Raw genomic sequence first — 12471 nt, forward strand, 5'->3', positions numbered from 1 at the left:
TTATTTTATAGATTACAAATATCTTCCTATCACTTATTTCCTCTAAGATTTTAGCTTTGTATTTTAACAGAAATGCCAGAACGTGATCAGATGACAACCAAACTTGTTTAAAAACATTTTTCATTGTCAGTAACTGAATGGTTTTGCTTGCATAATACTGATATTGTCGAACATATCGATTAAATTTTTTTGTAGAGCAAGTGGTATGATCCGTTAATTTATTTCAAGCATGAACAGTATTTCATTGCATTATCACATTTTTTACAAGAAGAAAAAAATTAAATAAATAAATAAACTAAATAAATTAATAAAATAAAATAAAATAAAATAAGTAACTTAGAGGCTATAGTTTATTTTCAAGTTCAACGAAACTTTGAAAAGTTCAAAAATATTTTTAAAAATGCTGCATGATTTTGAATAATTTTTTTTTTTGAGATATTGTATTCTTTAAACAAAATTAATTTAACAAAAATTTAAAGATAATTAATAACAGAAATTTAAAGATAATTTAACAGAAAAAAATTTTTTCAAAATTTTTTTTCTTTTTTAAATATACTAGCGTCGGTTTTTCTCTTAAAATTCCGATGATTGAAAAAACATAAGTTAGCTGTTATTTAAGTAGAACACAAAATTATTTTACGGGTATCAAAGAAAAGATCTGACCCTTTTTTTTAAAAAAATATCATGCGTTTTTCTTTTGGCCAGTTTTATTTTCATCTTTAACAACTGTAGCCTTGTTTAACCACCTAAACATGTTAAACAGAATTTCAACCATTAACTACAGAGAATGGGGCCATTAAACATCGAGTTAAGCAAAAAATTTGAGGACCATTGATGTAGGTTAGACTTTTATATAGTATCGAATTATTCTATTCAGTTCAGCGAAATTTTATTTTACTCATGTAATTTGTGAAATTGTGTTAATTGTATCTTGTTTCAACTACGTTTATCTGTATAAATATAGAATGATAACAGGAACTGTTTATTGTATTTTGTCAAAAATAAAATAATATTTTTTTTTAGCACATTAATGATGGTCACAAAATATACATTCTACTTGTTAAAAAAACAGAACATCGATTAAAGCTTTGATTAGATCTTAAGAAAAATCCTTTATTTTAATTTTGAAGTAAGAGGTAAAATAGCCCTTTTACTCAATAAATATTTGGCTCTGTGCAATCAATGAGGAATTTTATATTGGGTGCACCGCTGTCAGAAGTTTCGGAGAGTTAGAACCATAATATCGTTTATATTTGCATCAAATCTGTAAGGAACAAATTTTAACAGCTTCGTCCAACTTCATAAACATGATTACACGATGATATGGTGAAATTTAAACTGAAATATTGTTCCATTAACAGCTTAATGAGGTTGCATATTATGGTTCAAGGTTTTGCATATTATGGTTTAGGAGAGTGAACATCATAGTGATTATCTGAAGAAAAAAAAAGACACGGTTTTCTAAGCAAAAAATTTATTTTTTGCAGTAAAATGGCGTTAAAGAACGTGATTGAGATTTAAATAATCAAGATCTAACATTAATTAGTACTCGGAGAAAAGGAATTCCTGTAAAATAACCGTTGACATATGCCTGTTTAGGCAGAGGGGGTGCGATTGTTCTTGTTTTCCAGTGGCGCCATCTATGGTCAAGAATTCGACTTCAGCCACACCATTCGTCACACCCGTTTATAGGGCGGACCCATTAATACATCCATTCATTCATCCACAGAACGTAATTTTGACCTGAATCAGAGAACGATCGATCTCCAATCCAGTACCGCCAGAGGTATTGATTTGTTATGGAGACATCGAGGACTTTAGCGACTCGACAGATTTAACGTGCATCAGTCACTTTACTACACGGGGAGTCTTCGACCGGCAGGGTTCGAACCCACGAACTCTCGGACATGGGCGCCCTACCAACCAGGCTATCCCGGCCAGAATAACCGTACTGTATTGTAATGACTACGGCATTGTTATTTCTGGTGAAAGAAACAATAATTCTGGGGTTAAAATATGCCTTATTTAAACCATTCATTTGGTGATTTTCCGTTCATAGGGCAACAATTTGTTGGGAATTTTGGTTTTAAAAATTATAGTTTTCATTATTACTCTTTTCTCCTGGAAATAATCTCAAATGCTAAAACTATATAGCCATAATTTTGAAAATGTGAACGATATTGTGTTTCAGAATTTCTAAAAATGTTGTGAAACTTTGTGTCAATAAGATTTTATGAGTCCTGAATTTTTTGCTTTTGGTTATTAATCGTACAATTAAGTTTTTGTGTTACTGGGAAACTATGAATATTAAGGAAATTGCATGGTAATAATAAAAAGCTTTCACTTTAAAGAGAAAGAATCTAAAGCAAAGAAGTAGTTCAACGAACAGTTCATATGGTTTGTTTTAAAACTACTATTTTTAATTGAATATATGAAGTTCAGCGCAATTTCGTTTTGGTTACTTGTTTCAGTTTAATTTAAAAAAAACTTAAAATGACTAGATATTTTTTTAAAGAATCTCGAATCTTAAATGAAAAAAAAAGCAAAAGATCATTTTCTCCTAGCATCAATGTTTATTACGTTTTCATTTAAACATTTTAACCTATGTCTATTTTTTTATTCTTAAATTTATTTTTAGCTAAAATATAATATGCTGTTATACATTTGCCGCTCACTATTAAGTTCTATAAACTAATAACAGAACAAATATGAGCAAGTATAATTTCATATTACTACTATGTATATGAATATCAACAAGTTTCAATACATTTTATTTATGCACTGTAAAAGAAATCCCGAAACGTTTCTGAATTTATGGAGCAGTGTGTGGTGCTAAACTACCAACAATGTCAACCGTCATTTAACAGAAGTTATCTCAAGTTAGAATAGAGTTACATATCCTATATACTAGTGAATTAGAATTTAATAGTAGCTACACTACATAACTACCCCACTAGAATTTTATTTGTGATAGAATTCTGTGAATGGATTATCTGTGAATGGATACCACTAGACGATTCATTGCTGTTTTGCAAAAGATCATCAGGCCTTGTGTCCAGGTCTTGAGAGATGTATTAGCATCATGGTTGTTCCTGTGTTGCAATTAGCACTCGACAATTAGCGAGTGTGCATGGCCTCCGTTCAATACCTCCTAGAAGGTGTTGCTCCGTTGTGCGTGATCAAGACTGAATAGCAACAGATATAGCAAGTCAGCTGTTCACTGTGAACGATCCGTCGAACTAGGTGTGTCAAATCGAAGTGGGCGTTTCGGTCAAGGTAGGCGTGTTCAGATCACGTCCGTGAGACACCCATTTGAGGTTAGGCTACCGACAATATTAAACATCATCTCCTGATCGAATCGAGTTAACATATCTTATTAACGAATAGAAGTTGTAGTGGTAGTTACGTTACATTAATCCCTCAACTCGGTAAAGTCTGGTTAACATGTCTTATATACTGGGGAATTGGATTTTAATAGGTGTGGTAGTAGTTACGCTATATTAATTCCTTAACTCGGTAAAGTCTAGTTAACATGTCTTACATACCTGCGAATTGGAATTTAATAGTTGTAGTGGTGGTTACGCTATATTAATGCCTCATCTCGGTAAAGTCTGGATAACATGTCTTATATACCAGCGAACTGGAATTTAACAGTTGTAGTGGTAGTTACGGTACACTCTGAAACTGGATCAGTATCAATGCTATTCAGTTTCATACTTTTGAGAATAAAAGAAGTGTTTCTTAATTGATCGAAAACATATCAAATGAAGTTTTTTGAGATTTTCGGAAACATTTTCGTCGAGTCAAAATTAGTTTCTGAAATTTCTTGCAGTGTAGTTGAATAGATACTGTAATTAGTGGTAGTTGAATATATACTGTAATTAATATTAAACATGATATGTTTAATACTAATTACAGTAAGTGATCTAAACTCCTACTATTTTAGAATTATCGAAGAATAGAGTTTGAAATCAACAGGAATAAGTACACTTGTAGAAGAATTGCCGATATGCTAATTTTCCCTGTTCAAAAGTGTTTTCTTATTAAGTTAATAGCTCTTCTGTAAGTGAACTATAATATTTTTTCTGAGGAGAAACTTAGGAAATGTTTCCATGACGTCGCAGTAAAATAATGACGTACACATTACGTAATGTTTCTAGTAATTGTCTACAAATAAGAAAACAATTTAAGGTCAATGAGAAATTGAGCATGAAAATTTGTTAATTATAAGTAAAAGGTATAGTTGATTTTTCTAGTCAATAGGAAATAATAAGATGCAGGTGTTTTACAAATATTTTTCAATGTTATTGATAAACCAGTGACTTGTTTGATAAAAATCTCAATAGTTCTCTTAATGCTTTTTTTAATGTGTTCAGTATGCAGATGTTATTTTTTCCCAATCTATTCTATGTTAAAGTTATATGCATTGTCATGAAAACCATTATTAGCTTTCCAAATGTTTCATATAATAAATGATGAAGAGCTGTAAGTGCTTAACTACGTAAATGAACTTAAAAAAAGTGCGTTTTAAGAAAACGAGAATTTATTGTACAGAAAAGAGAACAGAAAGTGGATCAAAATGGTACATAACATTTTATCCCGAAACCTGGTAAAAGGATCTTTTTGTAAGAATCAACGCCACCAAAATGAATCCACTGAAGCGACGATGGCATAGTTGCTGACACATAAAGCTGTTTTTCCGTCCGTATAGAATTCCCATTTCTGAAATAAAACGGCAGATTGTTAGAGAACAATTTAAATTATTTAAAAGCATAAAAAGAATCAAATACTTTTTGAAATGAAGCTTTATAACAGTGTTTTGAGTTCTTAGAATAACTTTTTCATTTCACAACATTTTTATTTACACACTTGCAAACGATTATAAGAATAGAAAACCAGAACCGATCAAACTATTTTTGCTGAATTAGTGGAAAAAGGAAAATGGTTTTTATTGCTCATAAGACTATAGTTTGATAAAAAATTTCCTTAATAGGAATAAATTTATTTTTCGCTTACTATTCTAATGCTGTATTTTGGGTTATTGGAATAACTATTTCAATTCACAGGATTAAACTTAGTAAATTTGCAAACGATTATGAGTATAAAAAAACATGAAAATATCAAACTGTTTTCGATATTGGGGATTTTTGAAAAAAGTAAATGGTTTTCATCATTTATAAGATCATTGTTTAAATATTCATCAATGTTTAGATAACAATTTCAGTTATAAACTGTATCAAAAAGACGTAATAGACGGACAATTTGTTAAGAAGTTTAGGTTTGTGAAATTATTTCGACGAAAGTTATTGCGGATAATTCTATCGTTTGCTCAAATTATATTCAAAATGGGAAATAATTGTGTTCGAAACTGCATGATTATTTTGTACAATGTTCATTAAAATGGTTGAAGTGTTGAAGAAAAAGTATACTTTAAAAATTATTCTGTTTTTTGTAATGCAAAGAGATTTAATGACGATTTTTTTAAATGTTAAATAAAAGAACGATTATAAAAGAAGAGGAATTTTCATTATCCAAAAAAATTTAAGAGAATGTAAAAGTGCCATTGTTTAAACGTAAGATGACTTTGTCACAATTATTTTAATAAGAACTATTTACAGCTTAAAGATGTTTAATTCATTCTATATATACAGTTCGGATGAATTAAATAAAAAGCTAAGCAATAATTTAATCCTTTTGAAATTTGTTTTGAACTACCATTTTAATATGAGATTTGTAAAATGTTTATTAAATTATTTACCAATTATATAGTTAATATATAATTGTAGTATAACCAATTACATAGCTTAATAATTAAGTAATTCTTTAATAATAATTTAATAAATTTAACATTCTTCATTAATTTATTCAGATAAGCGATTTTAAAAGTATGCTTATTCTGTTTCGGGAATATTATCTATGATTTTTGACTATGATTATCTATGATCTTATCTATGATTTTATGACTGTTTATGCTCAATTTTAGAAAATATGACTTATTGTTAAAGGATAGTTTTGAATAACTATTTTTAAATGAAAAATTTTAAAATAAGATAGTTAATTTTGTATAATAAGTTATAAATTGTATGTTTAAATAGTTTTCTGAATTTTAACTTTCAACCTTTTTTAATATCAAATAATTCTAAGGAGATAATTATTTCAAAGGGTTTAAAAAATGACTTTTTAATTAATTTTCAATAAAAATTAAATTGGCTTATTTAATTTTCAAAAAGCTTAATTTAATATTGTTTGTTGGGAAGTAAAATGCCTAAAACAGGCGATTAATTTCTTCATTTTAAATTAGAAAAAAATATTCTGAATTAAAAGTTTGAAAAGTTGATGACAAATTAAATTCTTAGATGCTTATATGAATTTTTTCCAGGAGAAAAAAAATTCGTTTAGATGATACAGAGCTGTAACGGAGAGTTGGCATAATCTAGCACAAAATTGCCACGACCGGACTTTTCTCCATCCCAAAACCAAACTATAAGAATTATAAATAATAAACGGACCTTATCCTGGCATAGTCTGTGAAGAAGAATATGAGGCGACCAAGAACATCTTTGGCTCAAGAGCTTCCTTGGAAGAGGGCACACATTTAATTTATTTTCCAAAACAGAATTCGCTGATAGAGTATGTTAAAAATTTAACATATTTCATTTTCTTCACAAAATTGCGGTAAATGTTCAGTTTATATGAAAATTTCAAAGGTAATCTAGATGAAGAAACAGATACATTTCACGATCTACGTTTTGTCACGAAATTAGTTTTACACTACAGAGAATCTCCTTTTTGTGATTATCTATTTTCTATTGGATTTTTTAGTTGTGAATCTCTTAGTTTCTGAAGAACAATGTTCTTAGTTTCTGAAGAAGTTAAAATCTCTTAGTTTCTGAAGAAGAATGTTAAAGAACTTATTATTCAGAATGAATTTCTTTCTCGAATAAGCTTAATTACTTACAGGCGGCGTCTGCGGCAGTTGATGCATCAGCTGCTGCGGCTAAAAAAAGGGAAAAAATAAATTTGAAAATGAATATAACAAGAATACTTTGTTCCGAAATCATTTTTAATAGTAACACAAAACAAATTAAAAATTTTACTTATGTAAGTTTAATCTAAATTTAAAAAAAACATATCAAACGTGTTCGCTATTTGTTCTAAATTACTTAATTTATTGTAATTGGATAATACTAAAATTGCTATAAAATTTGATAAAATTTTATTAATATAATTGCTGTTTTAATTTTTTAGATTTTTTAGTATAACTGTGCTTCTTAAAGTGTCATTTTGATTAATAAATATATAAATTATGTTTTTTTTACATCAAAAATTAAAACTTCATTGGAAGAAATTTGTTTTAAAGAAATTATATTTCTTTTTCGTTTTTTCACTTAACCCGAGATGAGTTATGTTTATAAATTATGCTTCTTTTTCTTAAAACTCTTACTCCTGCTAAACTCATAATTTCAATAGTTCTACAGTCAACGTCACTTGTAATGTAAATTCACCTGAGAATTATGTTTATAAATAATGTTTTTTGGTCTCAAAAGTTTTACTCGCACTGAATTCGTAGTATCACTGAAGCTTAAATCAATATTTCTAATAAAATTATAAATTCCAATTTTATTACTTTATTTAACTATAAAGATTATGGAGGAAATTTTTAACAGTAATTCAGACCTATTTCATATATTTAGATTAAAGCTAAGATTATACTTTATATTAAGATTGTAACAAGATTATAGTTATAGAAAACTAAAAGTAATTTTCAAATCTTTAAAACATTTTTAATACTAATTTTGGATGAACTATATGAAATAATAATTCAAAAGCAGAACTTACTTGTAGCTGTAACAAAAAATAAAACATGGTTAACTTTATTTGCAATTTATTTAATAATCTTAAAATTAAAAATGAAAGTAAAGTAACATAAGAAATACAAAAATATTTATAAGATCTATACAAAACATTTTTCAGTCCATAAAATTATGTGTTTTACGAACAGTTGGTGTGGGAATAAAATAACAAATGTTTTGGTAAAGAAAAAGAAAAATAATTAGAATTTATTATGTAACTTAACTACATTATTATGAAAAGAAAGTATCAGTAACTAAACAGAGAAAATCAATCAAATTCTTTTTTTTTAATGTTGACACATTGTAATTCCTAGTAAACTTGCTGCACCGAAATTTGATAATTACTTCCAGAATGTAAACAAATACTTATTGGACATTAAAGAATAACTAAATATCGTCCATACTTCTTATTAACGTAGAAAAAAGAATAATTAAAGAGTTGATCTGTTTTAGAGTCTTGCATAAAGCATAAACAAACACTTATTTAACAGCGCAAAATTATTAGTACTGATTTGTAAAAATATAATTTTTATTTTGAATTCTTAAAATGTCTACTTTTAGCCTCGAAATTGTAAAATCGTTAGTAACGAGTGAAACGAAGTTTTTACCATGTTAAATAGGACGAATAAGCCGTAAATTCGCTTTATAGATGGCTCATGTTTCTCATTCAGGCCACACATTCCAAGAAATAAATTGGTTGTAAAAGCTTTAGTAACGCGTTGAGCGAAGTTTTTACCATATTAAATAGGACGAATAAGCCGTAAATTCTCTTTATAGATGGCCCATGTTTCTCATTCAGGCCACTCATTTCAAGAAATAAATTGGTAGCAGAAGCTTTAGTAACATGTGGAGAGAAGTTTTTACCATATTAAATAGGGCGAATTAGCCGTAAATTCGCTTTATAGATGCCTCATATTTCTCATTCAGGCCGCACATGGCAGGAAATAAATTGGTTTGAAACGGTTTATAAAACAATTTTAGCAGTATTTTATATGTTAAGACTTAAATGTTCTTTGCTCATCAATAATTCAATAAAATGTGAATTATTCGTGTACATAAAAAAAAAATATGTTATTAACGTCCACGCTAAGTATCGAAGCAGCAAATGCTTAACTGATGCGTAGAGTGGAGTGTCTACTGTACTAAAGTAGAGATAGGCTCTTTATTTCCGTTTTAGGTTTTCATTTAGGACATTTTAACTTAATTTCGGAATTGTTTTCGTTTCAATTACTCATGAATGTTTTTAATCGAACCTGATGTGTCACATACACTGATACGGATTTGAAAAGTTTTTCATTCTATGCTTATAAGATATGCGAAATTTGAATGCTCATTAGTCATTTCTGAATTAAATTTCTACACTTTTGTTAAATTAACTTTAATTTCAAATTTCTAGCTGCGGTCATTTTACTACCTTTTAAAAATTGCACACTAATAAATATTTTGGTTCAATTACTGAAATATATATGTTTGTGAGTTATGCTACAATTGGAGAATGTTTATGTAAAAAAATGTAATATAAATTCATCTTAAGAAGTTAATTCATATAAATAAGTTAAATATTAATCTGTATTAAAATTTAGTTCAAATACAAATTCGATATCGTATAATATTTTTCAACGGTATGAAAAATGGCATTTTCCAGAAATAACGTCACGTAGTAGTAGAATTCAAATTTATCGAAAAATTTTTTTAAAATCAGTCTGGTTATAACTTATAAGAATAATAAATAAATAAAAGTAATTACTTTAAGAGTCGATTATTGATTTGAAATAATTTTAATTTGATTTGTGTATTATAATTCAGCAAATATATATGATTTATTGGATTTTGATCATGTGATCCCAGTTCACTGCCGTTTTTCTTGTTCATTTGTTTAGTTAATTTTTGAGAAGCAAAATACACGGAGAAAGAAAAAGTTGCATTTAAGGAATGGAGGCAATATATTTAGTGGTGTTGAATTTTTAAAAATCTAAGATTCTTTTCTTAAATGAATATGAATAAAAAACTTACCATCGTCTGCGGCGGCGGTTGTGTCGTCTCCATCAGCAAATACAACTACAAAAAATAATATAAAAATTTACACATTTTGTCACGAGCACATTTTTATATAAATTTATTTTGGAAATTGCTTACAACTGAATAATATAAGATAAGTATAGAAGCTGTTTTTTTAAGAATCTGTTTAAATATTTGATATTAATAAAAGTAATTTTTTTTTAAGAAATACTCCAAAGGGTTTTGTTTAAGTCCCTCTATTTTAATTAGTTACTTATTATTAATCTATTGAACCACAAAAAATTTCTCGGAAAAAACTGTACTATTTTATTCGAAAGATTGTTGTAAAGACTGCTAAATTGTATTTATTCATTTTATTTTTCGTATCAAAAATACTAGCTTTTACTAATGGGTCCAAACCAGATTAAAACTTGTAAATCGAAAAAAAAAATTTAAAAACTCGTTTACAGATCATTTAATTTATTATTCTGAAACTTTTTCAAATGCAGCATAGGAAATTTGAAAAATACTTTTAGTGTTAAGTGGAAAGGTGAATTCAGACTTGAGAAGAATTATTTTTAAGGAGAATATGATAAAATACGGATTACAAATTAAACTCATTCACAACTTATTTGGGAAATACTATCCTTACTCTTAATTTTAAACTAATTACTAATGATTTTACTTGCAATTATATTGTAAACTATAAGATTGTTTTGAATTTAAAATGTAATTTAAATTACTAAATGTTTTTAATTGAATTCAATTTTTGAGTAAATAAATACAATTCAGAATTTCTATTAGATTTAGCTTAATATTTAATAACAAATATTGATAACTAGATGACGAATTCTATTTTATCATAATAAATAATATAATTGATGTTTTGCATCGGCAAAGAACTGTTAACGAGTAGTCGTCTTCCTTTTCGTATGAATTAATAATAGAATTTATGCTTTTCAAGTTCCAAAAACTGTTAACAAGTAGTTGCTTCTTCTTTATCATAAGAATAAATAATGGAATTAATATTTTGCAAAAGCTAAGAACTATTAACAAATAGACGAATTCCTTTTCATCATAAGAATAGTTACTAGAATTAATGTTTTTTTTAAGTTCCGAGGACTGTTAGAAAGTAATCGACTTCCTTTTTATCATAAGAATTAATAATAGAATTAATGTTTTGCAAGTGCCAAGAACTGTTAAGATGCAGACGACTTCCTTTTTATCATAAGAATTGATAATAGAATACAGAATAAATGTTTTAAAACTGCCAAGAACTGTTAACAAGTAGTCAAATTTATCATAAGAATAAGTAAGATAATTAATATTAAGAATAAATATAGGCATAGAATAAAAAATTTTCATACCTGCTGGGGAGGCGAAGAAAAGCATTGCAATGAATAAAGCAATGATGTATGCGAAGAATTTCATTTTTGGTTTGGAGTTTTTTTTCACAAAAGTGAACTAACTGTAAATGATAGGATTCGAAGTGATGTGTGATACTAGCAGCACACTCACCACAATTTATATACCTGATAATCCCTAGATATGATTCGATCACGTGACTGATATTGTGCAGGAATTCGAATCGTGACGACGCCTTGTGGTCATTATTTCGCAAGTCGGTATTTGCTCAAAAGACTAAAAGAAGGCATAATCCCGGAGCCCTCATTCTTGGCTTTCATATGTTTGTTCAGGCACCTTCACCACAGCTTTAATCCCGAATCCCAGAAAAATGGGATTTAAGGTTGAAACTGATTTCGAATGAAAATGGTCCTATCGAACATTCCATAGGTGTTACATTTTATTTATTACCTCCTAAAAGGAAAAAGAAATGTGAGTAGCAGATTTATTTCACATGAATCTGCGTGGTACTAAAAATCAAAATGTTAATCACTGCTTACAATATAGAAATGTGCAAATTTGTTCGAAATTATTTTTTTCCAACCGCTTATTTCAAAATTTTGTTATAGTGCTTTAAATTTTTTTATATAAATTTTATAGCGAAAATGTTCGAAAAATAGTAATATTCGACTTAGTATTATTCGTTTTATTTGTCTAGAAGATATGGTAAATATCTGGTTTTTATATGGAAATATAAACAAAAATATTCAAATAAGTTAAATTGAAATAGAATGAATGGAATAAAGAGTTTAATTATGATATGAATGACTTATCAAATTGATAAACTTCACAAACATATATGGATATTATAAATGAATAAATTATTCATGGTCCAATGATTCGAAAATTTTGTCATTATTGTGTTGACACATTATAGTGGAGAAATATGTTTTGAATAAATACAATTAGAAGTCCATCAAGCACTTTGATATAAAATGTTTAAAAAAAATAGAAAAATAGTATCATAGTTTTGTAAAAATGGTATTCCCATAAAATTGTTTTTTTTCTAAACCAATAAATTGATAACAGTTTAAAAATATATTAATCATAAATATTCAAGAAAGAAATAAGTAATTTAGATGTAGAATGGAAGTATGAAACAACATAGTTGAATAATTGATTGATTTAAAAACTTTAATTTATTTTGAATTCACTTTTTTAAAGATACTCTATTTCTATAAGTGAACATTTACATACTACAATAAAAACGTTGCTT

General features: G+C 27.6%; 1 long non-coding RNA gene across 1 annotated transcript; it reads right to left on the reverse strand.

Moving 5' to 3' along the window:
* Positions 1 to 4521: 4521 nt before the first annotated feature.
* On the reverse strand, positions 4522 to 11691 carry LOC139425368 (uncharacterized). The gene is made up of 3 exons (XR_011636592.1): positions 11219 to 11691; positions 6959 to 9911; positions 4522 to 4722 (listed from the first exon to the last, which is right to left on the reverse strand). It is a non-coding gene; the product is annotated as an uncharacterized lncRNA (long non-coding RNA).
* Positions 11692 to 12471: the final 780 nt, after the last annotated feature.

The sequence above is a fragment of the Parasteatoda tepidariorum genome, chromosome 4 (assembly GCF_043381705.1).
Source record: "Parasteatoda tepidariorum isolate YZ-2023 chromosome 4, CAS_Ptep_4.0, whole genome shotgun sequence".
NCBI lineage: Eukaryota > Metazoa > Arthropoda > Arachnida > Araneae > Theridiidae > Parasteatoda > Parasteatoda tepidariorum.